The sequence below is a fragment of the Pipistrellus kuhlii genome, unplaced genomic scaffold (assembly GCF_014108245.1).
Source record: "Pipistrellus kuhlii isolate mPipKuh1 unplaced genomic scaffold, mPipKuh1.p scaffold_m20_p_26, whole genome shotgun sequence".
Taxonomy (NCBI): Eukaryota; Metazoa; Chordata; class Mammalia; order Chiroptera; family Vespertilionidae; genus Pipistrellus; species Pipistrellus kuhlii.
Window position 1 is genome coordinate 6,814,957 of NW_023425525.1, and position 27,184 is coordinate 6,842,140.

Sequence of the window (27,184 nt, forward strand, 5' to 3'; positions counted from 1 at the left end):
AACTCATGTGCATGTTCTCAAGCCGCCTGATGACTGGTGAGAGCTTTGCCCAGCTGAGGCCTACCAACCTGGAAAAGCCATCTGACAGATGGGCATGCCCAGTTCTGCACTGTTGCACTCTTGCCAGTTCTCCGCTCCCTGAAGGTTGCTTGAGACCTCAGTGATGCTAAACAACAAAACCCTAAGCCCATAGATTTTCCAACTCTCCCTTCACTGCCCCCATGAAATCCAGGGCTTCCTTAATTGTGCCATACCAGGGCTGTACCCTCCACCCTGGCCAGGGAGCAGCCAGAGGGCTCTTTGCAGGAGACAGTTGGTGACAGCAGGAGCACCGAGTAGATGTCAAATGGAGATGCATTTGAAAGTATCCACATGTGCAAAATAAGAAGAACCCCATGAGAAACTGGATTTGGAGCAGCCTAGTAGAGTCTAGAAGTCATCTTCGAAGTCATGAGATGTAGCATGACGTATGCATGCCAGGATTTTTAATAAGCCCCATTTCCATTGCCCTGGGTCCAAGTGATTTCCACCTCACAAGCCATCTAAACTCCCTGGGAATGTGTGATCATTAATGTTTCCTGAAACCTCCTGCAAGTGAAAGGCTCTTCACCCTTTGCTTGAACTGGAAAAAGTCACCTTTAATAGAGCACAGTCATGCCCATGTGGCAGGCGTAGATAAGAGTGAGAGGGAGCCATGGCCCGTGTTTCTCTGTGAGGCCCAGAAGAACTGGTAGTACTTAATTGGCCACAGATTATGGAGCCAAGCTCATCAAATTAGACTGGAGGTAATTGCCCTGCAGATGTTGTTTCAGGCTGCTGTTCCATTATTCACAAGCCAATCTGTGCACTCCATTTATAATAACCCCGCCAAGTCGTAGCCTTTTGGCATAGCTGAATCCCATAAGCTTGGAAGCCAACAATAGTTCCCCCTCCAGCTATCTCTGGACCTTTAGAGGAGATTGGTGACAATATTCACAAGGAAAAGAGAAAAAATCTTAGTTTCAAGATCAAAGAATATTCCTTAGATTGCTGAAAACTTTTGAAATATAGAGACTTCCTACCTACAGCAGCCAGCAAGTTAATTTCTATGAAAGTAAATGAATTGTTAAAAGCAGGATAAAAAATTCTAAGCTCCTCTCTGAAATCTTCTGATTTTAGCTTCTTTGGGGAAAGAGACAAAGATTCACACCTGAGCCAAAACCAGAACCATCTGAGATATAGCGGTCAGTCTTCGCTAACGTGTCCCAAATCTACTGTCTCAGCTTTTCCTTCCATGCCGGCCCCCCTCAGCACCCCCTGCAGACAGCACATCTCCCACCACACCCTCCTCCCCGGACTGGCCACCATGTCTGGAACATGTTCAGTGAGTCAGCTGATGTGATGATCTGAACGAGGCCTCTCAGAACTGGGCCACTGTAACCCAGGTCAGCCTAACAGGAACTGCTGACCCACACTTTAGAGTGGGGCTCTTTCTGTATCTCCTGCTTCCAGGTGGGACGGGTTCTGGCAACTCAAGTGACCCTGGGCCAGTGAGCAGGATTTAAGGAGTCCTCCCAGATCTGCAGAAGAGGAAGAGACACAGGCTGGGGGACCACAGGGCCCAAGATGTCAGTGCAGCTGAGCTTCCAATAGCTCACTAGACCTGGACAGGAGTCACACTAATGTGCCACTGCTTCTAAGGTTAGGCCAACCCTGGAGCACCACCCACTCAGTAACATTCATGCATTCATTCATTCATTCATTCATTTATTCATCCTCTAATTAATGAGTCCCTGCATTCATTCATTCATTCATTCATCCTCTAATTAATGAGTCCCTGCATAGGTGTCCCTGCATCGAAATATGGCAAACCTAGCAAACTTCTATTAGCCTAACCCCACCGAAGTATGACCTGCCATGAACTGGAATGATGAGATTCCTTCATATACGTGACATTTCAGACACACTGAACACACCAAGTTACTGATACCCTGTCTGACTAAAAATGCTCCCCCTTTGCTCTACCAGGGAAAAGGTGATATTTATACTTAAAGCTGCAGATATCACATCCCTAAGACGCCTTTTCCAACTCCCCTAGCTTTCTCAGAAGGATTTCCAGCTGTATTTCCCATCACCCTCCTTTACTGCACCCTCCTCTAGCTGCACTGCCCTCTACTCAGTTCCCGCCTTCCACACTGAGCTTCTTTCTGCCTCTGGACCGTTGCACATGCAGTCTGCTCTCCTGAAATGTTGCAACTCATGACCGCCCCCAGCACCACAGCCCCTACTGTTTACTTTCATCAAACGAAGCCTCCCCACTCTTCAGATCTCAGGCGAACCAGGGAAGCCGTCCCCATCCCCACCGCTATTCACACCTTCACATCACATGCTTTCCTGCTCAGCCATTTTCTTTATCACTGCAACCACAGTGACTAGCTCAAAGGCACACAGGAGGCATGAAAAGTATTAGCTGAATGAATAAATGACCTTCTCTCTACAGTATTTGGGTCCCTGAATTCCAACTGCCCATTTGTGTATTGGCCCCAGAGTCTGACTCCTACTGGCCACCTCAGTGTCAAACACTTTTCCACAATTCCTTGAGGGAAAGGAAGGTGTGTTTGCAAAGTACCCATTTCCTGCCCCACTGTTTTGTTTGTTAATCTTCACCCAAGGATATTTTTCCATTGATTTTTAGAGAGAATGGAAGAGAGAGGGAAAGACCCAGAAATATCAATGTGAGAGAAACACATCGATTGGTTGCCTCCTGCAAGGGCGCTGATCAGGGCCCGGGCCAGGGAAGAGCCTGCAACCAAGGTACATGTCCTTGCCCGGAATCAAATTCTGAACCCTTCTGTCTGCAGGCTGACGCTCTATTCACTGAGCCAAAGCAGCCAGCGCGCCGCCCCACTCTTTACAATCCTAGCTACTATGGTCTGTCCAGTGCCATCCTTTTTTCTTTATTTGACATTTGAGCACACTGAGGCACAGAATCAAGGGGCTGGAGCAGAACTTGACTCCAAGGCTATCTGCGTCGCAATTCCTGTCCTGCTAGTTAGCCCTTAGAGAGTGGGCAAGATGGCCATGTGAGCCAAACTGAAGGACCAGATGAATTTGTATGCATTACCCAAGTAACCGGATTGAAATACTGTGAAACAGATGTGAATAGGAATCAATTTGCTTTTTAATGAGCATTTGGACCTGATCAAGACTACAAAATGCTAAACTGCAAAATGTCATTACAATTTAAATACAACTGCCCAGTGATTGGTTCAAAGAGGCACTTCTATCGATACTGAGCTGAAAATGTATTTTCTCTTCATAAGAGCAGGAGTCTATTATGTAAAATAGTCAAGAAAATTTTAATTGCACTGCAGGAAGGACAGATCCTGGCCTAGCCCACAAGCCATGAAAAAACAAAATGCGGCTGAATGCCTAATCAGCTGTCTGTCACTTTCTGAATAATGACGACTATTCTAATTATTAGTCACCACACTGGGAAGGTGCAATTACGAAGCAGGGATGACTGCTTTAATTGTTGTTGTGTTAACCCACAATTCATGAAGCCTTTACAAAAATATGACTCAGGTTCCCATAAGCTACAGAGGGGAAAAAAATGATTAACAGTTAAAATTCAGTTTTCCTCACTAAAACATTTTTTTTTAAAAAAAGCTTTGAAGTTGTATTGACAGATATGACTAACAACTGTAATCACAGAAGTAAATTTAGCAAAAATGATAATTTATCTGTCACAATTTGCTGAGGGAGCATAAGCAGCTCAGTAAATGTGAAGTTAAGTGAAAGCAAAGAGAGAACCCAATTTTTAATGAAATGTAGAGCATTATTAATTGGTTTCCTAGCAACAGCCAGCTAAAATGACTTAACACGTCTGCTCAGTCTTATGCAAATATAAGTATTATCCCTTAAATGTTGATTATAGTTGGTCTTTTCAGATGCAAATCCAATGTGTAAAGTGAATGTAAATGTTGATAATGCTGATACAAAGAGATCCGCTGATCAACATCATTCTGGTGTTCCAAGCACCAGAATTAAGAATTTTCCTTTACCAGGCCAGCAGGCTTGGCTCAGTGGCTGACCTGCAATTTATGAGCCAGGAGGTCACAGTTCTAGCTGGATTCCATGTGGGGTGTGCAGGAGACAGGGGATCAATGATTCTCTCTCATCACTGATGTTTCTGTCTCTTTCTCCCTCTCCCTTCCTCTCTGAAATCAATAAAAATATATATTTTTGAATATTCCCTTTGGACCAACTGCAAGATACCTTGGCAGCCAACTTCCTTTACCTGTCCTCTCTGTCTCACCTTACCACTGCCCACACCCCAGCGCGAGCATTAGAGAAACGAACAAAATGATATATAGCCTGGCTTTGCTGAATCACATGACAATTGTTTCTCGTGCTTTCAGCTTACAGTTCAATCAGAGGATGCAAGGGATTTGTCAGCCCAACAAAGAAAAGTTGGTCTGGTTGCAGGTAAAACCAGACATTTAGAGGATTCCATTTGAGCCCATGTAGACAAATTCCCTTCAAAACTGCCAAATAAGGAACTCCTTCTTCATCCCAGCCTTGTCCTGCAATTCAAGAGAAGTCAATAGAGGCACCAAGAAGAGACACCTATATGGACAGAAGGGGTGTAGTCCCTCAAATCACCATCAGGCTTCAAAGCCACCATAATAATACACCATTCCAAGCAAAAGCAATGTGCTTGCTATGCTTTCGTTTACTCATGTAACACATATTTATGACATAACTACTGACCCAATGCATGAATTTGTGCACATTGAAAGGAAATTAATTGGAAGGTGGCCTGCGGGGTGGGACTGGGCGAGATGGGCTGGACAACTCTGGAGATAAACTCCCAAGGTCCCTCCTGGAGTCTGCACAGTGAGCAGGGACCCTTGGGCTGGCCTGTGGGGATCTGGCCTAAACTGGCTCTCCCACATCCCCTAAGCACATGTGTCAAACACAAGGCCCGCAGGCCAAATCCGTCCCGCCAGGCCTTGCAATGTGGCCCGCACCGCGCTGTCATCACTGCACTCCGCTGCGTTTCCATCACAATGACAGTTTATGACTGTTCAGTAAACCATTTGGCCCGCGATTTAGGCTGGATTTTAGATTTTGGCCCCTTCTCTGATTGAGTTCGACACCCCTAAGGGGTCCTAGGGTGAGAGAGGGCACTCTGCAAAGTTGCTGTTGTACAGGTTGTGGAATGTAAATGCAAGTGTGCAGTAAGCCAGATTTGGGGCCGACAGTGCTCCAGCAACAACATAACCCACGCTAAAGGTGGAATTGTACAGCCCCATGAGGAATCAGGCTCCCTCCTTTCTGGTTTCTGGTGTGTCTCCTGAGATCCGCCGCTGCCAAGTCACTGCAGCTTGGCAGCGCCTGTGTTAAGCAACTGCCCCCTGGTGGTCAGTGCACATCATAGTGACTAGTCAGACAGTGCACAGGACACTTATCATATTAGCATTTTATATATACAGACTAGAGGCCCAGTGCACAAAACTTTTGTATGGGTAGGGTTCCTAGGCCTGGCCAGTGATCAGGGTCGATCAGGGCCTTCCAGCTGCTGGCCTGGGCCTTTCTTCATTCTGCACTACCCCCTAGTGGTCAGTGCACATTATACATATTAGCCTTTTATTATATAGGATTATTATTTAGGATTATAATTTATCAGGCAATGACCTAGGTGCTGAACAGTAGTAAATAAGAAAAAAATCCCTAGACCAATGAATAAGAACAGCATTGATCAGACTGTCGGACCTCAGAGGGAAGGTAGGGGAGAGTGGGGAAAAGGGAAAAAGATCAACCAAAGGACTTATGTGCATGCATATGAGCCAACCCAGTGGTTACGGACAACAGGGGAGTGAGGGCATGTGTGGGAGGGGTTTGGGATGGGAATGGGGGGATGATGACAATTATGTGAAATCTTAATCAATAAAGTAATTTAAAAATAAATAAATAAATCCCTATCTTCACATCCTTAGTGAAGGGGAAAGAGAAATAAGTCAAGATACATATTTAAGATTTCAGGAAGTGTTGCCAAAACTGGTTTGGCTCAGTGGATAGAGTGTCAGCCTGTGGACTGAAAGGTCCTGGGTTTGATTCCAGTCAAGGGCATGTACCATGGTTGTGGGCACATCCCCACTAGGGTTGTGCAGGAGGTGGCTGATTGATGTTTCTTTCTCATCGATGTTGCTAACTCTCTAGCCCTTTCTCTTCCTCTCTGTAAAAAATCAATAAAATATATTAAAAAAAAAAAAGATTTTAGGAAGTGTTAAAAAAAAATAGGGTTATATAAAGTTTTCACCAGGTTTGCCTTAATTGCTATTGACAAAGAGAAACATCACTCGAACCTCGTTAAGCAGGGAGTCTAAAAAGAAAAAAAAAAGTGCCCAACTTTTAGTTTAGTTTCATCAAAGTGGAGACAAATGTCAAAATGAAAAAAAAAAAGTGGCCAACCATGCCATTCAAAAGAGAATTACCCGATATTTGCAGCATCTAATGCCAGTTCAAGAAGCCATATAAAATTTTGAGTTAAAAATCAACAGGTTCTACATGTGACTGCAGTCGGGGTTGCCAAGATGTTTCTTTTAGGCCCGGATTCTGGAAGCAGCATCAGCAATACCTGGGAACTTGTTAGAAATGCATATTCATGAGGCCTAGCCCCATACTCGCTGAATTAGAAGTCTGGCATCGGGCCCAGAAATCTGTGTTTTAAAAAGCCCTCCAGGTGGTTCTATGCAAGCTAAATTAAGAGAGCCACCTTCCCCAGCCAATTCAGCAAGCTGGTGTGTCTCCGAGTTTATGCTTAGCACTAACTTGCTGCAGATTATTTCAATCAACAGCAAACTGAGGATCCTTGCACTGTACCTTCAGCACGATGGCATGCTTTCAAAATAAACACACTAATTTGTGTGAATTCCTGACACAGGAACTTTTTCCAAAGAATGCATCACTCAGGACACAAGATGCTGATTTACTGATTTCTTAAAATAACCAATTGTTTCGGCTGAGAGAGAAATGAAAAGAAGAAAGATAGTGACTCTTTAGGAAACTCAGTTGGTGTAGCTTTCAGAGAGAGGGTCTGAGAATCAGTGAGCTGTAGGATCTAGTCCCTCTACCTGGACCTATTCCAACTGTCAGGGCTCCGTCCTAACCCAGAGGGTCTTAAAGGAGGACTCGCTGTAAGTTCTGCAGAAATCCTTGCTGAGTGAATGACTCCATCGAATCCTCACATTAAGAGTGAACACTTAATCTTCTAATGTCCCTGACAATAGAACGAATGTTGTGTGGGCATACGTTCAACAACTCTGAATATGAAAAAAAGAATCTAGGAGATGCTTCAAACAGAAGAGTGAGTCTCAAATGAATTGAGCATTAGAATAATTTGTGATGCCTGATAAAAATGCAGATTTTGGGACCTTTTACCAAACCTTTGACTCATATAAATTGGGGTCCAGCATTCTATCTGTTGAATAAGCATAGGTGATTTGTATTTAAATTACCAACATGGTCACTTCTTTCAAGGGGTATTAAAAAGGGGTAATGAGAGAGATTTTTTTTTCACTTAGGAAAATAAAGCAATACTATAGCAAAAGTCCTACCAATTCCTTTTTTCTTCTCTGTGTGTGTCAAAGGTGGAGAATTGTAGTTGAGAAGAAGTTTGTGTATCTTTCATTAAAGTAACTTTTGACAAAATAACTTTTTCTGAATACAAAAATTACATGTTCTTTGGGGGAAAAATGGAAAAGCAAAAGGGGGGAAGTAAAAATACATACAATCCTACCAGCTGTGATTACTTAGTACATTGTATTCTTCCAGATAACTTGCTGGCTCTACACACACACACACACACACACACACACACACTTTTTATTTAAATAGTGGGGACAGAGTACATGTAGTTATTGTATGATGTGTTTTTTATATCTAAAAACACTGTCAAAATCTTTCTACTACTCCTTGATTTTTTTTAGGTATAGACAGAGGTCTAAACATTAACTTTACTGTTTAAGGGTTGTTTTTTAATCAAGAAATTAAAATTCTATTAATGTGGCCACTGCATAAATACAAATATTTGTGCCATCTGTATAAGTAAGCTAAAAATCTCATTATTGTTTTTATTACAACGATTTAACATACATAGTTTATTAGTAAGTTTTATTAGTTCATTAGTTCATTTTAATGAATGTATATACATTACTTGAAGGCCTGTAGACATTTACTGTATACAGTGTATTAATGTAACAAAGTATTTACTTCAATGAAATTTATTAGACCAAGGTTTTCTAATTGAATTCAAAGGGGGCTAAAAGACTCTACTGAAATAAACTTGAGACCAAAAATATTTTTTACATGCCCTGAGAGTCTGTAAACTTTAATTCTACTTAACCAGGAAGTGGTCAAAACATAAATGCATTTCACAGAGTGCACACAGCATAACTTGAAAAGTAAATTCTTGCATATTTCCTAAACAAGGCAGAAAGAACACGGGTTTATGGGACTAGCTCACATTCCCACTCCCTATAGGCCCCGCTATCAGAGAGCTTGCAATGGCTGCAACGTTTAGTAGCAATGCAAACTTAAGCAAACCCTTTCATTTTTGAATGCTTGTTCCCCCATCTGGAAAATGATGCTAATAAATAATATCTGTGTTGCTGATTTCCAAGGGCCAAGACGGATAACACATGTGAAGTTCTAAAGTGCTACTCCAATGTCATCCAAACCCCAGCTCTCTGAAACGGTGCTCCCTTACCAGTTTCTTAGTCCTCCCACCACATTCCTTAATCTTTTGAACACAACAGGAGATTGAACAGAATACAAAATGTATGCATATTAGGCCAAAGAACAGGGAATAATTTAACCATATATATTTGGCTTGAGAACTGCTTTACAATTGAATCTGACCCCAGGATTCCTTACTATGATCATGCCAAGTCAAAGTGATGTGAATTCTCCGAGTAATAGCTTTTTGAGAGTGACGGGCATGGTCACACACTGGGCAAAGAACCCACCATGACTGGAAACAAAGATTCTCAGACTTGACATCAGATATTCTGTTTTTAAAGTAACCGAAAATTTTTAAGATGCCCTGACCTATCACAACAGTTTCTAAGCCCAATGATTCTGCGTTAAGGAAATCTTTATTGTTGAAAGTATCACACACATGGCCCCTTTCCCCCTCCATCGATCCCTTCTGGCCTAATTATTCTTCACATTAAAAACTGCTCAATTGTTTCTGTAAGGCTGGGCAGCCTAAGTACAATACGACTGAACTGTAGGTCTGTGATTTGTACATTCACAAGGACCGAAAGCCCTCAAAACTGTTCTTGGTCACGTCAACAAAAACGTCTATATAAATGACCTGACTATACATAACCAACTTTCCTCTTGGTACCCACGGTTAGGGGAATAATGAAAGATTGGCCAGCCCTTTCCAAAGCATGTTTTATTTCACCACAATCTTCTCTCCTTACATAAATAATACCACAGTATGCACTAGGTGGCTGTAAAAATTTTAAACATCCTGAAAATTATAATTATCATCTCATTTTCCTTCCTTTTTTCCTGTAGACAACAAGCAACAAGGACGGATAGTTGGCTCCTCCACCCTGCCCTCTGCAAACATTGACAAACTCTGGACACAACATTCTTTTGTTCATTCAACAAATGACCAACATGAGCATTCTCAGCGCCAACCACAAATCTGCAAGGCTTATCCCAGAGCAGTAGCCTACAATTTGCTAAGAGTTCCGTAACCATTCTTTTAGAGAATCAGATATTGCCTGATTTTTCTAATCTCCGGGTCGGAAAACCGGGCTGTGGCTTTGCCATGGGCATTCTTTCTCAGAGGTTTCCTCTATTGGAGCAACAGCCTGCTTCTCTCCACATACTCCTGTTTGGTGTAGTTCTTAAAATTCGGTGCGAGAAAAAAATTCAACACAGAAACCTTCAAATGTATTGTACTAAGCAACCTCACCCGGAACACATGGGTCCGGGGCTGACCACATACAATATTGATTAAAAAGCACAATTCTTTGATCATCCTGTTCCCGTGCTCAGATGTTTCTTGGCTAAAGCGCTTCTTAGTTGGAATCCCAAGGAGAATATCATTGTATGTAATTTTCCTACTAAAACTGATGAAATGGAATAATAAGTGCTCGTTTTGTAAAACATGCTAGTTATTGGTCACCTGATTACCATTAGAGAATACTAATTAGGGTAAACAGTATGTGGCAGCCTTGGCCTGAAAGACAGTTAGCAACGAATTCATTAGGGAGAACGAGGATCAGCAAGGCTCCGCTAATTTATAACACTGACCGCAACACGAAATCCAGTCGCGTTCCAGACCCATAACTCATTAAACGTGCAATGGGAGAAGAGGGAGCTAAGGCTGTTTTTGCTTACAAACTTGAGGCCTTGTGGGAACAAAGTATCAGGATACCCATAGCTCAGGGGGAACCGGGGCTGCCCATAAAGATTTCAAAAGAGTCAACTTCAAGGACGAGGAAGGATTCTTGAGGGTGGCGAGGAGAGGATTAACTAAAAGTTATAAAGTGAAATGATTGCGAAGGCAATTTGAGCTACGCATAAGGAAGCAATTCCCAGCCGTAATTTTAATTAGGAGCCCGGAGTGATCTGCTGTGTGATGCTGGCCCTTCAGCATTGCCATGATGCAGGACTGCCCTGCCTCTGTCTGCATGAACACAGAGCGCATGTGAAACACACACCGGAACAAAAGTCAACCATCCCCATTCTTTTCCCTTTTTTAAAAAAAAATATAGTTTCTTGATTTTTTTTACAGAGAGGAAGGGAGAGGGATAGAGAGTTAGAAACATCGATGAGAGAGAGACATCGATCAACTGCCTCCTGCACACCCCCTGCTGGGGATGTGCCCGTAACCAAGATACATGCCCTTGACCGGAATCGAACCTGGGACCTTTCAGTCTGCAGGCCAACGCTTTATCCACTGAGCCAAACTGGTTTCGGCCCATCTTCCCATTCTTTGTAGCCCCCAATTGCAGGTGGAACTCCCCAAATAAATTACCTGTGTATAGTTAGCTCTCAACTCATATTCAATTGACAAGCAACTGATGAAACCAAAGAGCCCCCATCTCCCACCCTCACCCCCCAACCCATCTCTGACCCGGCACATGTCTCCCACACATGGACTTCCTGTTGTGCTGCAAAAAAATCTTGATGGTTATACACGAAACCCTGGAGAGAATCAGCGAGTGGAGGGGAGGAAGAAGTCATAAAAAGCAAGCCCTGCTTTAACCACAGAGGCAAACTCCCAGGCAAGCAAGGCTGGGTCTACCCCTTTTGGAAAAAATGTCATCCTCCAAGCCTCTCAAATTGCTTATTCATCTCTATGTTATCAGCTGATTCATTAAAACAGGAGCTTCATTTGGCTGAACAAATACTCTTCTAAGAAGAAAAATAATTCTATAAGCAGGCCAGACTACATATCCCTTCTTATTCACTCTAGGGATCAGATTTGCTCTCCGGCCACCAGCGGTAATTGGCTGCCTGGAAGAAATGAGAGTTTTAATTGAGAATTGTTAAAAGGGGAAGAAAGGTGAACTGCGAGATAATGAAGGGCCATAGGGATATGACAGAGAAGGGGGGCCGCCACGGGGAAGAACATTAAAGAATCTGAAGAACACCTGCTGCCTAGATAAAGCAGGAAGATAACGAGATGATGACACAGCCAATGCACAAGGTGTGTTTACTGTTTAAAATCTGCCAGAAAAGGAAACACATTTTCTTCTTCCCTTTCCCTGGCAGCCATGCTTTCAGGACCCGGTTTTCAACCTAGTATTAATATTAGAGTTCAGCTTCAATTTGAGATAAATGGACTTTTGTGCACTAGCCTTGGAACTGTCTGCTGTAATAACTCCTTACTGTGGCCTCCCAGCACCCAGCCTCTCCATTCAGCCTCACAATGTTCCTGCCTGTTCCCTGAACAGGCTCTCCCATTTCTACCTCAGGGCCTTTGCACTTGCTGCTCCCTCTGCCAAGAACTGACTTATGGAGAGCCTTGTGCATCCCTCTGGTCTCAGAATATATCTCACCTCTTCAAATGGGCCTTCTCTGACCCTAAAAAAATTCATATACAACTGTCCATTTTGTATTGTTCCCACTGCCTGTTTTATTTCCTCCTGAACACTTAGGCCTATCAGAAACGCTATCTTGTTCATTTATTTGTTTAATTGTACATCACCCATCTTTTCACTGAAACCCAAGTTTTCATGAAATTGGGAGTTTAATCTCTTGCTCACTGTCCTCTACTATGTACCAGGCACTGTGGTTGACAAACTGCAGCTCACAAGCTACATGCGGCTTTTTGGCCTCTTGAGTGTGGCTCTTCCACAAAATACCACGGTCTGAGCGAGTCTATTTTGAAAAAGTGGTGTTAGAAGAAGTTTAATTTTTAAAAATTTGATTCCCAAAAGGAATTTCAATCTTTGTATTGTTGATATTTGGCTCTGTTGACTAATGAGTTTGCCAACCACTGACCTGGCATTGTAGTAAGCTCTCAAGATTGTTTGTTCCAAAAAGAACTTTAACAAACATATGGGACACCACCTCTCTCTTTTTTTAAATTTGGAGAATTCTCCATTATAAAAAGCATCAAAATCATATTCAATGAAAACCTCTAACACATATGCTTTTAAATTTCAGAGTTAGGTCTGTTATTGCTTTAAATTTACCAGTAATTCTCTTTCATTGAAGAAATACAACATGATTCTGGTTCCTCTGGACCCCCAATAAGAGCCCAGTCTAAAATGATTTCTATTTGGGGCCTACAGTGACAATATAAGCTCCCTGGTTAGGGAATTTCTCAAGGATATGAGAACAGAGGATTGAAACATGTGTATACTAGTATTTGTGTGTGTGTAGGTTTATAACTCCAAGAGTATATTGTCCAATCCTTGTTTATACTATTATTTATCATCTTCTATTTTGTATTATAGTTAGTTATATGCATATTCTCTCTCCTGGATTGTAAGTACCTTGAGGAGTAGGACTCAGGTCCGATTCTTCCTACCTCCCACACAGTGCTTTAGACATTACAGGCCCTCAATAGACACGGCCCGGACGCACGAATACTTCCACTGCTACTCAGAAGGAAGCAAACGGAACTCTCCTGTCTGCCGTTAACAATTTTTCTCTGATGACTGGGTAAGTCGAAGGCACTAATGTTTCCTTATAAAATAACGTCATCATTTACTGTAGAGAGATAGCAAACTATTTGAAACACAAGACAGGCGCATGCTGCATTGCACACACAGAGACACACCAGTGTGAGTGAAGATTAAACACGGAAATTTCAACATGGAAAGTTCTAGGCCCAATGTTTGTGTCCCCCCAAACTAAAGGGTCCTCTCTCCTTAACAGGCTACATACCGAACAACAGAACTGTGTTGCTACTGCAAACACTAATGAAAAGGCAGATATGAGACAGAGCTTTCGCCATGTGGCACAGAGTTTACTGGTTAAGCTGTAGGGGCTGCACATGTTACAAGTTTTACAAGTGTTCTTATGTCGGTTAATTGCTTCTAAGAGCAAACGGCACCCTGCCACATGCTTGTAGCTGCGTGTTCTTGGGCTATTTTAATCAGAACGGGCCTGGATTTACAGCAAAATAACTTTACTCAGGACTTTCTGCCAAAATCTTATCTGACGCACACCCCCCGCACGTGGACATCTGGGGACGGCGTTTCAAGGAACTGTTCTGAGGAACTTGGAGGAGATGTTTGCAAGGGCAAAAGAGAGCTTCAAAAGAAGCAATTACTTTTTAAGTCTGATCAATAGCAAAGAGCATTCACTGTAAAATTCCTCTTAAACCCTCCTTTCAGAGTGACATTTACAGCAACCCCAAGAACAAAACGCTTATAAACAAGCTGGTGGTATGCTAAGTAGGTGGTACCCTCATAAAATCCTCTGTTTATCGACGTATCAAGGTAGGAGGAGGTTATCCACAGATTCATCTCTATCCTCTTCCTGTATTAGCGTCTCATGCTATTGTACTGGCTTTCTTATTTTAAGCAACACCGTGTCGTGAAGTTTCTGCAAACTGCTGAAATTGGCAACTGTACAAATACCTTTTTCCATTCTATTTCATTTCAGGAAAAAGATTCATTTTCCCGCAATGTATGGATAGCACTGCCAATCTACACTTGCTGCTATGGAAGCCGAACAACATAACAACAACGGAGCTCAGAGTCTGAGCAGGGACTGATGGCTACAAGTTCATGCACCAGGTACTGTGCCGAACAGCCTGCGTTTTTTATTTCACGTAACCCTTACAACTCCCTGTGTTTTACAGATGAAGAAACTGGGACACAGAATTTAAGAGATGAGTTTGATGGGTGACAGCTAAAATAAGTGGTAGATCTCAGAATAGAACTCAGTTTTCCTAACTGTAAAAGTCCATTACACTACACTTTTTCTTCCTCTGGTGATTTCTTTTATATATATATTTCAGAGAAGGGAGAGGGAGAGAGGGAGATAAAAACATCAATGAGGATCACTGATTGGCTGCCTCCTGCACACCCCCTACTGGAGACCAAGCTTGCCATCTGTCATGTGCCCTGACCAGGAATGGAACGGTGACCTCCTGGTTCATAGGCCAATGCTCAACCATTGAACCACCCACCCTGGCAGGACCTCCTGTGATTTCTTAAATGGTAAGCCAACTTCCTGAGAAGGAAAATAAATGACATGGATATATACAAGGATATGGCCTGTGCCCGTCCAGCAAGGATGAGTCTAGAAATAATAGACGTGTTTAAAATCAAAATAGAAATAACACTTCCACTGAGGTAGGTGTCATGGGGGTGCTTTAAGCAGAGTTGAATGAGTTAGTGAATGCCTGCCATACACTGGCCACTGCTGTCTATGCCAGAATCTCTGAGGCCTTGTCTCCATGGGTTTGCAATCTAGTTAGGGAGAGAGACAGGTAGAAATAGCAGTTTAAAACACTTCATGAAAAGACTCAATATTGACACAATATCCAGGTACAGGAGTCTGATGCTGAGGGACAGCCCAGAGGCTCCAATAGGTGCTAGGTCTTGAGAGAGCTGGCTGTAAGCTGACAGGACAGGCTGGAGGGCCGGAGGTGGACAGCTGTCCACACTGGAAGTCTGTAGGAGACAAGGCTGGAGATCAGAAAGAAACAATGGCAGATGCCACATGCTTACCCTGGGCCGGGCCCCGTGCGAAGGCACTTTATTGCCCAGCAACCTGATGCCATCTTACTGGTGGCGCAGCTGAGGCACAGAGGAGGACAGTGACTGGCTTGAGACTGCTCAGCACAGTGGTGGGGCTGACCTGAGACTTGGGACATCCCTCCCAAAGCCCACAGCAGACAGCTGTCCTGCCTGGCCGCTCGGGGTCCCACAGGGAAACAACAGGACAGCAATCTCTCCCCAGCTCCACGGAAAGCAGGAGGAGGGCTGGACTAGAGGCATGGGGCCACTGGGCTGCTGAGATGGAGTATTTTCTCAGCAGCCAATGCCACCTCGCCCAGTGCTCCCCTGTCCTGCCAGGGCCCTGCACAAGCCTCTGGCATCCCAAACCAAGAGGGTGAAGCCTACTGGGGCCAAGAGGCCTGCAGCAAAACAGAAGCACTTTTACCCACGACTCCTCCGAGCTCCTCAACAGCATTCGTCACAAGCAGCAGCAACTCTCCCTGGAATGGTGGCCGAGCTCTCAAATGAGTTATGCATGTTCCTTTCTTGCGGAGATGTAGATGCAGATGCTTTTGGAATCCCCTCCTCTTTGATGAGGCTGTTTCTCAGTGGTTACCGGGTGAGTGGCTTTGGCTGTGCAGCCAGGAACTCAGGAGGGCTTGGGGGTGGGGGGTAGAGGGGGGCTTTTAGACCATCTGGCAAATGGGAGTGAGTTGGCAACACGCAAGAGGATATCATGTCTGTATCTTGGGAATGAAGAACAACTGAGGACTGGCAGGGAGAGGTACGATTACTAGTGTTAACCAGTGTTCATTTAGAACATATTGGGCCCTCTTCCAAGAGCCTTAGATGCATTAATTCACTTAATTGTCTCAACAACCTATAGGGGTGTAGATACAGTTATTATTCATTTTCCTCATAGTTCCACACTTTGCCCAAGGTCATGCAGTAATGAGTGGTAGAACCCGAGTTCAGTTTGGGGTAATCCCACTCAGAACTCACCATTTTAGCAACAACTTCAGGAGAGACCCATATTCCTACTACGCGCGACAAGTCAAGAGGTGTCACCTCTCTGCAGGGCTTACGTGCTTATTACAGAAAGGGAGTGAAATGCCAACAGCATAGCACACGTCCTCAGAATCCTGATGCTGGTGGAAGCCACAATGGAAATAAGAGCCAGAAGCTACGAACAGACCCAGCCATGCCAGAAAGGCACAGAGAACAAGTTAATAATGGCCTAAATACAGCGGCACTGCTTCAACTCCAACCTACTATTAATTAATTTATGTATTGCCACCAGGGAGGTGGCAGCTGGTATTAAGTTAGATTAAATTATGTAGAAGCTTCGGCATTGCTGTGACTATTTCAACAGTAATTATTAAGTTGCTCTGCCTTCCCTCCCTAATAAAAGCCTTTTCTTCTCATTCTCAGAATGCCTCACTGTTCACCTGTCGCTCGCGTCTTTTGACAGGCATGACAAGCTTTTCAGAGTAGACTAAAGACACCTTTCAAAGAGAACAAGGAAATCTGATTTGTAAATCCTAGGAGGCTTCCCATCCAAACTCGGATCTCTGAAGAATATTCATTTTCTTCAAAATATTCCCATTTTCTTCAAAAAGGGTCCTGGGTCTCACTGCGGTGCTGAGTATACACTTGCCAACACTGACAGGCTCTAAAGGAACTGTAGGTGTTGTGAACAGGGAAGGGAGCACTGGACGAGGAGTCTGAAGACCTGGCTCACTCCCAGACTTGCCTCTCAGGCATCTGTGAATTCCCCTTAGTGTCCACATCTAGACAGCAGAGGCACCTACACTACCTACCTCCGAGCGTGGAAACGACAAACCTCACAAGTGTGAGCTGATTCATGAACTAGTTTGCCAAACACTGGATATTTTACTTAACATTTAAATGAGTTAACAGTTTCATTAGGTTGTGATAGACCTAACTGGGGAGGGCGGGTCACTACCCCTTGGCCCAGCTCTGATGACCTCTTGTCCTGCTGCTCTTGCTTCATACCAGAGATAAATTGCCAGCTGCCTATAGGGACACCTGATCCTAGTTCAGATTCTGCCACTGAACCTGCTTTAGTGAGCTCCTGACTGCCCGGGGACCTGACGGACCATGGTCTGTCTCTGGTGTGGCCAAACCTTTCTTCCTAGGAAAAGGCCAATGGAAGCTCCTCACAGGGGCTCATTCCTTCCCCTCTGCACTAGCTAGCGGGCCAGGGAGCCCTGTCATTGCTTTTCCTGTTGCCCTGCACTCAGCAACTCCTTCATTCAACAGATTTACTGAGGACCATAGACACCTGCCCTCAAGGAGCTCCCAGTAGCACAGGAGGCCCAGCCCTGGGGACAAACACTGGTATTGGGAGAGTATACTGGGGATGGGGAGATATAGGTCTCCGCTCTTTCAGGACAAGGAAGGAGGTGGGAAGGAAGACCAAGGTTGAAAGCTTCTAGAAAGGTTGAATGAAGTCACTAAAAGTCCCAGTTGCCCAGAAAACAGACAGAAAATACATGATTGAGGTGTCAAAAGAGAAGAGCACTAACAGTGACAAAAATACGCATTAGCATATTTTTACTACTGTCTAGGAAACACATGCCTGCCTGGCCCTTGTCCCACACCCCAGTGTAGTTCTGATTCAGGTCTGGCTGGAGAGAGAACACACATGCCCTTACGAGGCTCTACAGGTGATTTTAATATCCGGCCCCCAATAAATTCTGCTGGTGCTTGCAATATTTTTCACATCATGGAACAACACAGTACACGATATTTATACAACACATTGAATTGAAGTAGAGGTGATTTGGCAACACCTACGTGGGGACTGGTTAAAAAAAAAAACAACCACACCAATATTCCTTCTTTTCATTACATTTCTACAATAAGAAAAAATAAAATGCTAGAAAAGATATTAATCTTTTGCAATCACTAAATTCAAGAAATTCAGAAAGGGAGCCACATTGTGTCCTGCTAGAACTTTTCGAATGGTTGTAGGCAGTGTTAAATGTTTTAGCACAGTTAGAAATTCACAGCCTGGAGTTTGTGGGTGAAGCCCGTTCAAGGCACGCAATTTTAGAAAACTCTCGGGTTATGCAGCTTTTAATTGGGGGTGGAAGAGAAATTCCCAGGCTTCAGATATGTCGCGACAGCTCGTATCCTGTCCCAGTGAAATCCCCAGTCAAACGTTAAACAGAAAGTCGATCTCGGCACACTCAGAGGCATGTGACTTCGAGAAAACTTAAGTTCGCAAACAAGATGAACAAGCAGTTCCCACATAGGAAGCCTGACACCCAGAGGAGAAGGCTGCAGAAAGGGTCTTTTAAAGGCTCAGCTTTCTGAGCTCTGGAGGTGGAGCCCAAGAACCTGCCCTATGTTCTGTAGGTACACATGGTGGAATGCCAGGAGATTCCTGTAAGGTGTTGGTCAGAGGCCAACGCCATACACACCAGGCCAGCTTCCTCAGTAAAAGGCTGTATTTAGAGTAACATCAAGTGAACTCCAATAAGACTCTCCACTCAATTCTTATGTTATAGTATCTACAGACCCAAGGTCAAACCAAGCATTTTCTATGCAGTGTGCCTTCAACTACAAGGCATAGGCCAAACTAATAATACATTTTTATTTTTATTTATTTTTTAAAAATACATTTTTATTGATTTCAGAGTAGAAGGGAGAGGGAGAGATAGAAATATCAATGAGGAGAGAGACTAATTGACTGGTTGCCTCCTGCACACCCCACACTTGGGATTGAGTTTGCAATCCGGGCATGTGCCCTGACCAAGAGTCGAACTCTATCTCCTGAATCATAGGTCGAATACTCAACCACAGAGCCAAGCCGGCTGAGCAATAATGCATTTTTTTTAAAGTCCTGATTTTTGCATGTGGCCATATAAAGTAAGTTCAGCAGTTATTATGAACTCACTCGCAGAAAGACAACACAAGTTCCAATGTGGGGTGCCTGACAAATACTTTAAATCTCCAGAGTTCTCTGTATCTTTGGCTTTCTGACTTTTGACCACAGCCTGAACTAAGAAACTAGTTTACCTACACATGGAATATTGAAAAGAAACTTTCACAAACACTCTTTTCTAATTTCTTTCATTTTAAAAATCAGACAAAAATTATACTGGTCATGATATACAAGCTATGACTGAGTTTACCGTTAGAGATAACACCAGTCAGAAAAACACTAGTTATGTACATTAAAAGAATGAGGCAGATGTATCACTGATATGAATGATGTCAAAGGTAGATTATTAAATGAAAGAAAATTAATTTTAAAATGTCCGGATTCGCTTCTGAAGGATGCTCCAACATGTTTTCCCTCTTCTTTGTCAACAGGACATGAAAATAGCATAGAAAGAGAATTTCTCAAATGTCAGTGGCCATAAAATTAGGTGGGGAGCTTGGTGAAATTCCTGGGTGCCTTTGCTGGGGATTCTGCAGCGACAGATGCTAGACCACAGCTACCACCTGTGTAGCAATACTTCCTGAGCCGCTGAGGCTGCTGACGGAGCCCCACTTAGGAGGAAGACCCAGGGAGCCGTCTTCCGGGGCCAGAAATGAGTCCTAAGGTTTTACTCTGTGTTCAGGAATACAAATTACAGGCGCCGTGTGAGAGTAGAAAAAGCCATGCTGGGAGTCAGGAGAGCTTTCCATCCCAATCTGCTACGTGACTGGGATACAGTCACTGGACCGTGGCCTGCAGTCTCCTTAGAGACCGAATGAAGGGCTTTCCCTGACCCTCAGTCTAGCCCTTGAAGTCTTGCCTCACCTTTCACAACTCCACGTTTCCTTTTCCACATCCCGGCTTGACTGAAACACGGCTACCTGCAAGGGCCACCAGGCTCTGTTCTGAGGCTGCTGGCCTTCGTGGAGAAGGGAAAGCGCCTTTTGACACAAGTTACATTTCACTAACTGGTCCATATCCTTCAAGGTCAACTCCATTAGAAATAGAAATCTCTATTTCTCTGGGTCAGCCTTCCTCAGGCACGGATCCTCACCACTGCCCCTTGAATAGACACTCCTCCTCAGAGCAGGTGTTCTACTGAATGGGGTTCTCAGCTGGAGAGTCTGTCTCCCCATCACAGGCAGGGACCACATCCTTTGGTGACAATGTTCCACTGTCCACACTGTACGGACTGCAGCAACAAATCAATGGCAAGACTTCTACCCTCTGTAGAAGTTGTTGAACGTGTCCTCCTGTATCAAGGAGAGGAAACATTACCTGTGCCTATGTCCAGTCTTTGGAACCACAGACACATCCCTTTAAGTTAAGAGAAAATGGTATTATCCCTAAGAGGCCTCTATGGTATATTCTCATCAATGCAGCCCTTTAAAAACATAAGCCAGGTCTTATTTCATTATTTTATTATCTGTCTTTACTCCTAAAATGTAAGCTCCAGAAGGGCAGTCAATGGCATTCACGGCTGAATCCCCATCACCTAAAGCAGTGCCTGGAACCTAGACGAGGCTCTGTAAAAAAAGAAAAAGATGTTGAATGAGGGCTGGAGTAATAAAAGAACATATGAAGATTAAAGTTGCTTGATATGGAGGGGAGGTGAAAAGAAGGGAAAGAATTTGAAACAGATTCTGCACTGCTAAGCATGTTTACACACTGTTTTCTAATCACTAATTAGCTTTTCTAAACCACATCCCCTCCAGTACAGGCAGGCCTACCCTCCCAGTTGTAAGATAAGGGAATTCAAACCCAAGGTCGCACAGCAAATCAACTTCCCCTTCAATGCTAAGCTCTGAGCTGTTAATAAGAGTGAGATTAAAGATACGGATGATTTGTAAAAGGTTGAAATATTAGAGGAAATACTAGTAAAAGAATTCAGGGCATGGGACCAAGAAAGCTTTGCACATATTCTCCTCAGCACACTGCATTAAAGAAAAGCAGACTGCTCTGTCCGGAATTGTACATTCTCAGGATGTGTACACTGCGTTATTCGGTCATCAATTTCCACAGCCCTGAGAGGCAGAAGTTCGCAGGAAACAATGCGAGCTGCAGCTTAGCTCCAGCATCTCAGGCCCAGCTGCCGATCAGCAGTGACACCACGCTGTCCCACGGAGGCTGGGCTCATGCAACACCATGGCCTGCACGGGCACTTTACAGGGAGAATGCAGGGGGAAGAGAGAGGAGAAGACTAAAACACCAGCTAAAAAAGGAAAGGAGAGAGTTCATCAGATAAATAATAGGCTGACATCAAAAATAAAAATAGATATATACAATCATAGTTTAGTCACCATGTAATTGTATAGCAGCAAAAATGCTCATGCATATTACAAATGAGACTCTAAATTATACTTTCCCCCCCACCCTTCATAAAATAAAGGAAATAAACAGATGAAATAAAGAATCCTAATCCTTCCATTTTAGTTATTATTATTATTTTTTTAATCAAAATGAAATTCGCTGAATCCTGGTGTTATCCTATATACCAAAAGGGTCGGGGCACATACTTAATCTCTGGTCAGGGCATGTGTGGGAGGCAAACAATTAGTAATGTCTTTCTCTCACACTAATGTTTCTCTCTCTCTCTCTCTCTCTCTCTCTCTCTCTCTCTCTCTCTCTCTCTCTCTCTCTCTCTCCCCCCCCCCCCCGCTTACTCTCTAAAAAAAAAAAAAATCAATAAAAGCATATCCTAGGATGAGGATTAAAGAAAAATTAAATTTGTTGAAAAATCATAGCTGGTTTCCCAACATTATTAATAAGACCAAGAAAGGAAGAGTATAATGTACATTTTGACTCCAATTTTGGTTGGTCTTTTTCGATTTACTTTTTAAGAAATGTTTTTTATTGATTTTTGAGAGAGATAAAGGGAGAGGGAGAGAGTGCGAGAGAGAAACATCAATGTGAGAGAGAAACATTGATTGGCTGCCTCCACCCAAACTTGGACTGGGGACCAATCCCACAACCTCTAGGTACACAGGAACATACTCAATTAACTGAGACACCCTGGCTAGGGCTCAATTTACTTTTTATTTAGTTGGGGAAATGAGATCAATCTCTCTTCTATTTAAACAATTAGTTTCCACTAAAGCATTTGACACTGGGAAAAGGAAAGAGGGGAATGGAGGACCAAGAACACTGGGAAACAAGAGAGCCCACTCTCAACATGTCATCAAGTGGAAGGGCCAAGCATAAGGTAACTAAAATGTCCGGGCACTGGCAGGGCTCAAGGCAAGGCTCAAGTATGAGATCTCTGCTTCTCTGGGTACTGAGGGTATGGCACTATGGGGTCAAGCTTCCCAAAATACTGGAAGCAAATATGAAGCCATATTGAAATGGAGACAAGGAAAACCCAAAGCTGGGGATAAATTATACCTGACTCTGTGGCTTAATCACTCACTCAAACTTCACCCCATATAACGTCATGAGGCATTTCTTAACATTTAGCAGGGTAGTGTCTTACTGACATCCAGCAAACCATAACAAAACTGACAATGGTTACTGATTCATCTTCAAAGGTGTACGAAAAGCGATCTGCAGCTTCCACCCTATTAACTTCTTAGAACAACTTTATAGAGGTCGAATTTATATAAAATCCACCTATTTTTTAGTGTGCAGTTTGATAAGTTTTGGCAAATGTACAGTTGTGTGACCATGGTAGCAATACATAAATAAGAGAATATTTGCATCACTCCCCGAAAAGGTCCCTGGTGCCTCTTTGCAGTCAAGCCCCTTTCTCCATCCCAGGCCTCAGGCAACCAGGTCTGTTGCTATGGCTTTGCCTTTTCTAGAATTCTATGTCAATAGAATCATGCAGTGTGCAGCCTGTGTCCGGGTCCTTTCTCTTAGCACGGCAGCTTGAGACTCTTACATGCTGCTGTGTGGGTCAGGAGTGCCACACATGTTCATTGCTGAGTAGTATTCCGTTTCTTCGTGTCTCTTCCACATGCTAGCTAGAAGCCCGACCATAATCCCATGCCAACATCCTAAATGTTATTTCCTTACATTCCTTGATTTTGTCCTCTGAAGAAATGTCCATATGGCTTTGGTCACATGGCCAGTACAAAAAACATCTCCTGTCAGGAGGGCCACGATCGTCAAGCCAACAAAAGTGGAAGCACACAGCTGGAAATAACTAGCCATGCGGAAGAAAAGAAGGCCGAAGGTGAGACGCCCACATCTCGACGGAATCCCCTGACTATAAGACACTGAGTTGGAGAAAGCCGCTTCCTCACTGATCAGCTGATCAGCGTTTCTACCTTTCAGGAACAGTGACACACCTGACCATTGTAAGGGGATCATGAGACTCCCGCGTGGCTTGTGAAGTTTCAGGATATTTAGCTATTTCACGTGATTGAATATTCGGATAACTGAAACTTATCTTAAGTGCCGTTAATTACTAATTAAGTACCGAAAGAGTACTAATTCCATGCCTTATTAAACAGTCTACTGAACATAATGAGCTGTTTGCTTGATGCTGAATCAGCATTATAAACAGGCCGATGGTGCTAAGCTCTTGAACAGAGGTTAGCAGATTGGGTCTCCCTATTCTAAGTGGCCCCCAAATAGTTATTTTAAGTGGAACTTTCCATCTTCTTCCTATGTTAACTGGCAACCTTGTTACTGCTGCTATGTCCTTGCTACTAACCTGCTACTATTTTCCCTTTTAAAAAATTAATCATAAAATATCTCCATGATACAGAGAAGTCTTAGAAAATAAGCATTTTCCCTCTGGCTTTGAAACTGTTCACCAATTGATATGTTTCAGAACATTTTTAAGTGCAGTAAAAATTAAAAAAAATAACTGTTTTGGTGAATTTCCCTTTCTTTTATTGCTGGGCAACTGAGTTTGCCCATGTGAGCACACATATACTTCACCCATCCCTTCAAAACACACTTACCAAATTCCTATGAGGAGTTAGAGACCTTTTTTTAGTAAAATAAGTTAAAAAGAGCAAGTCCCTGCCCCCATAAGCTCACACGCTGGCCAAGAAGACGACCTTGCTGCACTGAAGCATCAGAGAGCCGCACAAAGGAGCAGGGCTAGTCTGGGATTGGCTGCATACACTGCGCAGCCTATGCCAGCGACTCAGAGCCTGTGGGAGGACCACTCCCTGGCTGGCTGTGCCGGGAGCTTCAAGATAGGTAAGGCTGTCCATCCTCTGACACCGGCTCTATCTACTATTCTGTTCTGATATTAACAAAGAGATGGCATCAATTGTTTCCCCCTAATCCAAAGGCAAGCATAGCAAACGGTAACGTTTTCTCTCCTGTACAGAGCGCTGTCACTGTCATTTTCGGTGCAGGAAACAGACCTTTCTCGTGACAGCAGAGAGCAATCACAGAGCGGGGCATGTGGCCTGTGAACACCTCTCTCAGGCAGCCCAAGGTCTCCTATTTCAGCAATCTGCACAGACGACAGCCCCCTTCTTGCTCTGTCAACAAATGCATGACAAGCCTCCTTTTTTTCTTAGTGCCTATCAGGGCCGAAGAGGTGTGTCGTCAGTGTCAGGAAAGATGTACACAGGAAAGGGAAGACAGAGTTCAGGCAGGCTCAAAGGTCCCCACCCTAATCCCGGACTCAGATATGTGGGACCTTATCCCTGTGAGCCATTGCCCCTTTCTCAGTAAGAGAGGGAAACTAATCTGGAGTGGAGTGAAATAAGGAAGCAATGGAAAAGCCTGAGAGCATGGGTTCAAACAAATTCCCACACAAACTACCCCTTTTTCTTCCATTTGAATCAGTGGGGGAGGAAAAAAATTCACTTCTCTTTAAACCTGGGATCTGTCTCAAATAAACGTATCAGCGGAAACATCTGATATGGCAATGAGCTAAATAATTATTAGATAATTCACGTGTTCTTGGCAGTCATTTTTAAAAATGTTTTTGATTTTAGAGAGAGAGAAGAAGGGAGAGGGGAGAGAGAGAGATATCAATGGGAGAGAGCAACGCTGATTAGCTGCCTCCCTCACACCCCCATCAGGGATGGAGCCTGCAGCCCCAGCATGAGCCCTGAATGGGAATAGAACCAGCTACCTTGAGGTGCACAGATCAACGCTCAACCAACTGAGCCACACCAGCCAGGGCAGCACTCGTTTCGTTTTCTTCGCAATGTGAATGCTCTTATTCTAGTCTCTTCCCCACAGCCCTCCTCCCCTCCCACCCCCAATCCCTATGAAATGAACACACTGTTTGTAAAAGTCTTACACTGTCGAGTGGGAAAGCACCTTCCTCAGCAGGAGCCTCGGCAGGAACGGCCGAGTACACAGATGCCCTCGTGGTCACAAGAGATGGTGCCCTGGACCGGGGTGCCTTCCTCTGTGCCCTTCCCAAGAGCAGCGTCAGCCTCAGGGAGCTTCTAGAAGACTCTCCGTCAGGGAATGGAGTACCCGGAGGGAACTGATCCTTCTACTTGGCGGAGAGGCCTGTCCAGGAAGCTTAGCGGGCGGCGCTCCAGGGGACCCTGACAGAGCTCCATCTTGTCCAAGGGTGGGCATGAGCACGGGGAAGGGTTAGCAGGGATATGCAAGGGACAGTCACGGAATGGCCAAGAATTGGGCACAGCTGGCCTTCAAAGAGTTGCTCACCGGCTTGGGTTTCACAAAGCAGAGCTAGAAAAAGCAAGTAATGTGCCCAAGAAGGATCCAGAAAAGGAACGATCCTCTATTGTCATCTTCATTTCATAAAAGAAACAGCAGTTTAGCTGACCAAGGGCACTGTCTCAGAATAAAGGACACAAAGGACACGGTGTCTCTGTATTTTTTCCTCATTTTGCTGCTGACCAAAGGCAACGATGTCATGAGCAGTTCCCTTGGGGCAGGGTCTGCACACAGCTCGGGACAGGTGTTCCCTCTCTGAAGAGGCGGGTAGCTCTCTCCTGCTTCACACATTGAGGGATTCGGACACTCAGGTGGGCCTGAGAGGAGGCCAGGATGGCTGCAAAGTGCATGTGCTTCATTTGCTGCAGGCTGTCCCACCTCCAGGCCCCTGCCATGGCCTGACAGTGACTCTTTCCAGTTATTTCAGTGTCTCTGAATATAAACCCATAAACTATTTTAAGTTACTGTTCATGGATTCAATAGAAGGAGCTGTTATCAATTTCATGTACAAATAATTTATACTACAAATAAAAATGCTTAAGTTATAGGTTAACAAAAATATATTAATTGTACAGAATAATGTAATGAATTGTGTAAACAAAGAGAAACTACATCCAAATGTTAATAGTACCAGGCCTGGGAGGGGGGATTATGGATGTGCTTTATGTTTTATGTCTTCTACATTTTCTACAATTTATGTTTGTGCTTTTCTATATCTTCATTTTCTATAATCCTTTAAAAAAACAGAGAACAAAATGTATTTGCTTTTAGAATTTTGAGGGTCAAAACTAAATTATTAAGAAATACTACATGTCGAAATGGTTATAATGTGCCACAATGCAGCAAAGGTTCACAATAATACTCTTCAGTAGTAAAAACAAACAAAAAAAGAACTGCAGCTCATGTGGGCATATACTTACTAATCTTTTTTCTTTCTGCTTTAGGATATCCGGCACATTATCATTTTACCTACAGACTCCCCCAACAAATCAGCAGGCTCTTGTCTTTATGCGGTTTCATTCTGACACGATAAAGTGAGTTTCAATTTGACTAATTATTTCACCACATAGAGGTGAGATCCAGCCAAAGCTGTTGATTAAGCAAATGATCTTATACTTAAAAAAAATAAAAATAAAAAAAGGCTACAGGGTCAGCTCCTGATGGGTTTAAAAGGAAATGAATTAGGTTTGATGGACTCATAACACGGTTGTCAAACCTTCTCTGTCAAACCTCCTGCGTATAGTATTTTCCCAGAGTTGACCATATCACTCCAACCATTTACTACAATTCATCCAGACACTTGAAAAGTTCTATACTTAGCACAAAGTCCCAAAGTATGAACTGAAAAAAAGTGGCTTGATTTACTTCTCACGAAACTTTGCGTCTAGTTCCTGGTCTGAGTAAGCTGCCCTCTGACCCACTGACACCCCAC

The 27,184-nt window shown here is 43.6% G+C and overlaps 1 protein-coding gene and 1 long non-coding RNA gene across 3 annotated transcripts in view; both read right to left on the bottom strand.

Moving 5' to 3' along the window:
* Positions 1-27,184, bottom strand: part of JAZF1 (JAZF zinc finger 1) — a 281,117-nt gene that overhangs the window by 225,711 nt on the left and 28,222 nt on the right. The gene's annotated exons all lie outside the window — the stretch shown is intronic.
* LOC123653022 lies at positions 11,454-21,486 on the bottom strand. The gene is made up of 3 exons (XR_006742652.1): positions 21,139-21,486; positions 20,425-20,672; positions 11,454-11,526 (listed from the first exon to the last, which is right to left on the bottom strand). It is a non-coding gene; the product is annotated as an uncharacterized LOC123653022 (long non-coding RNA).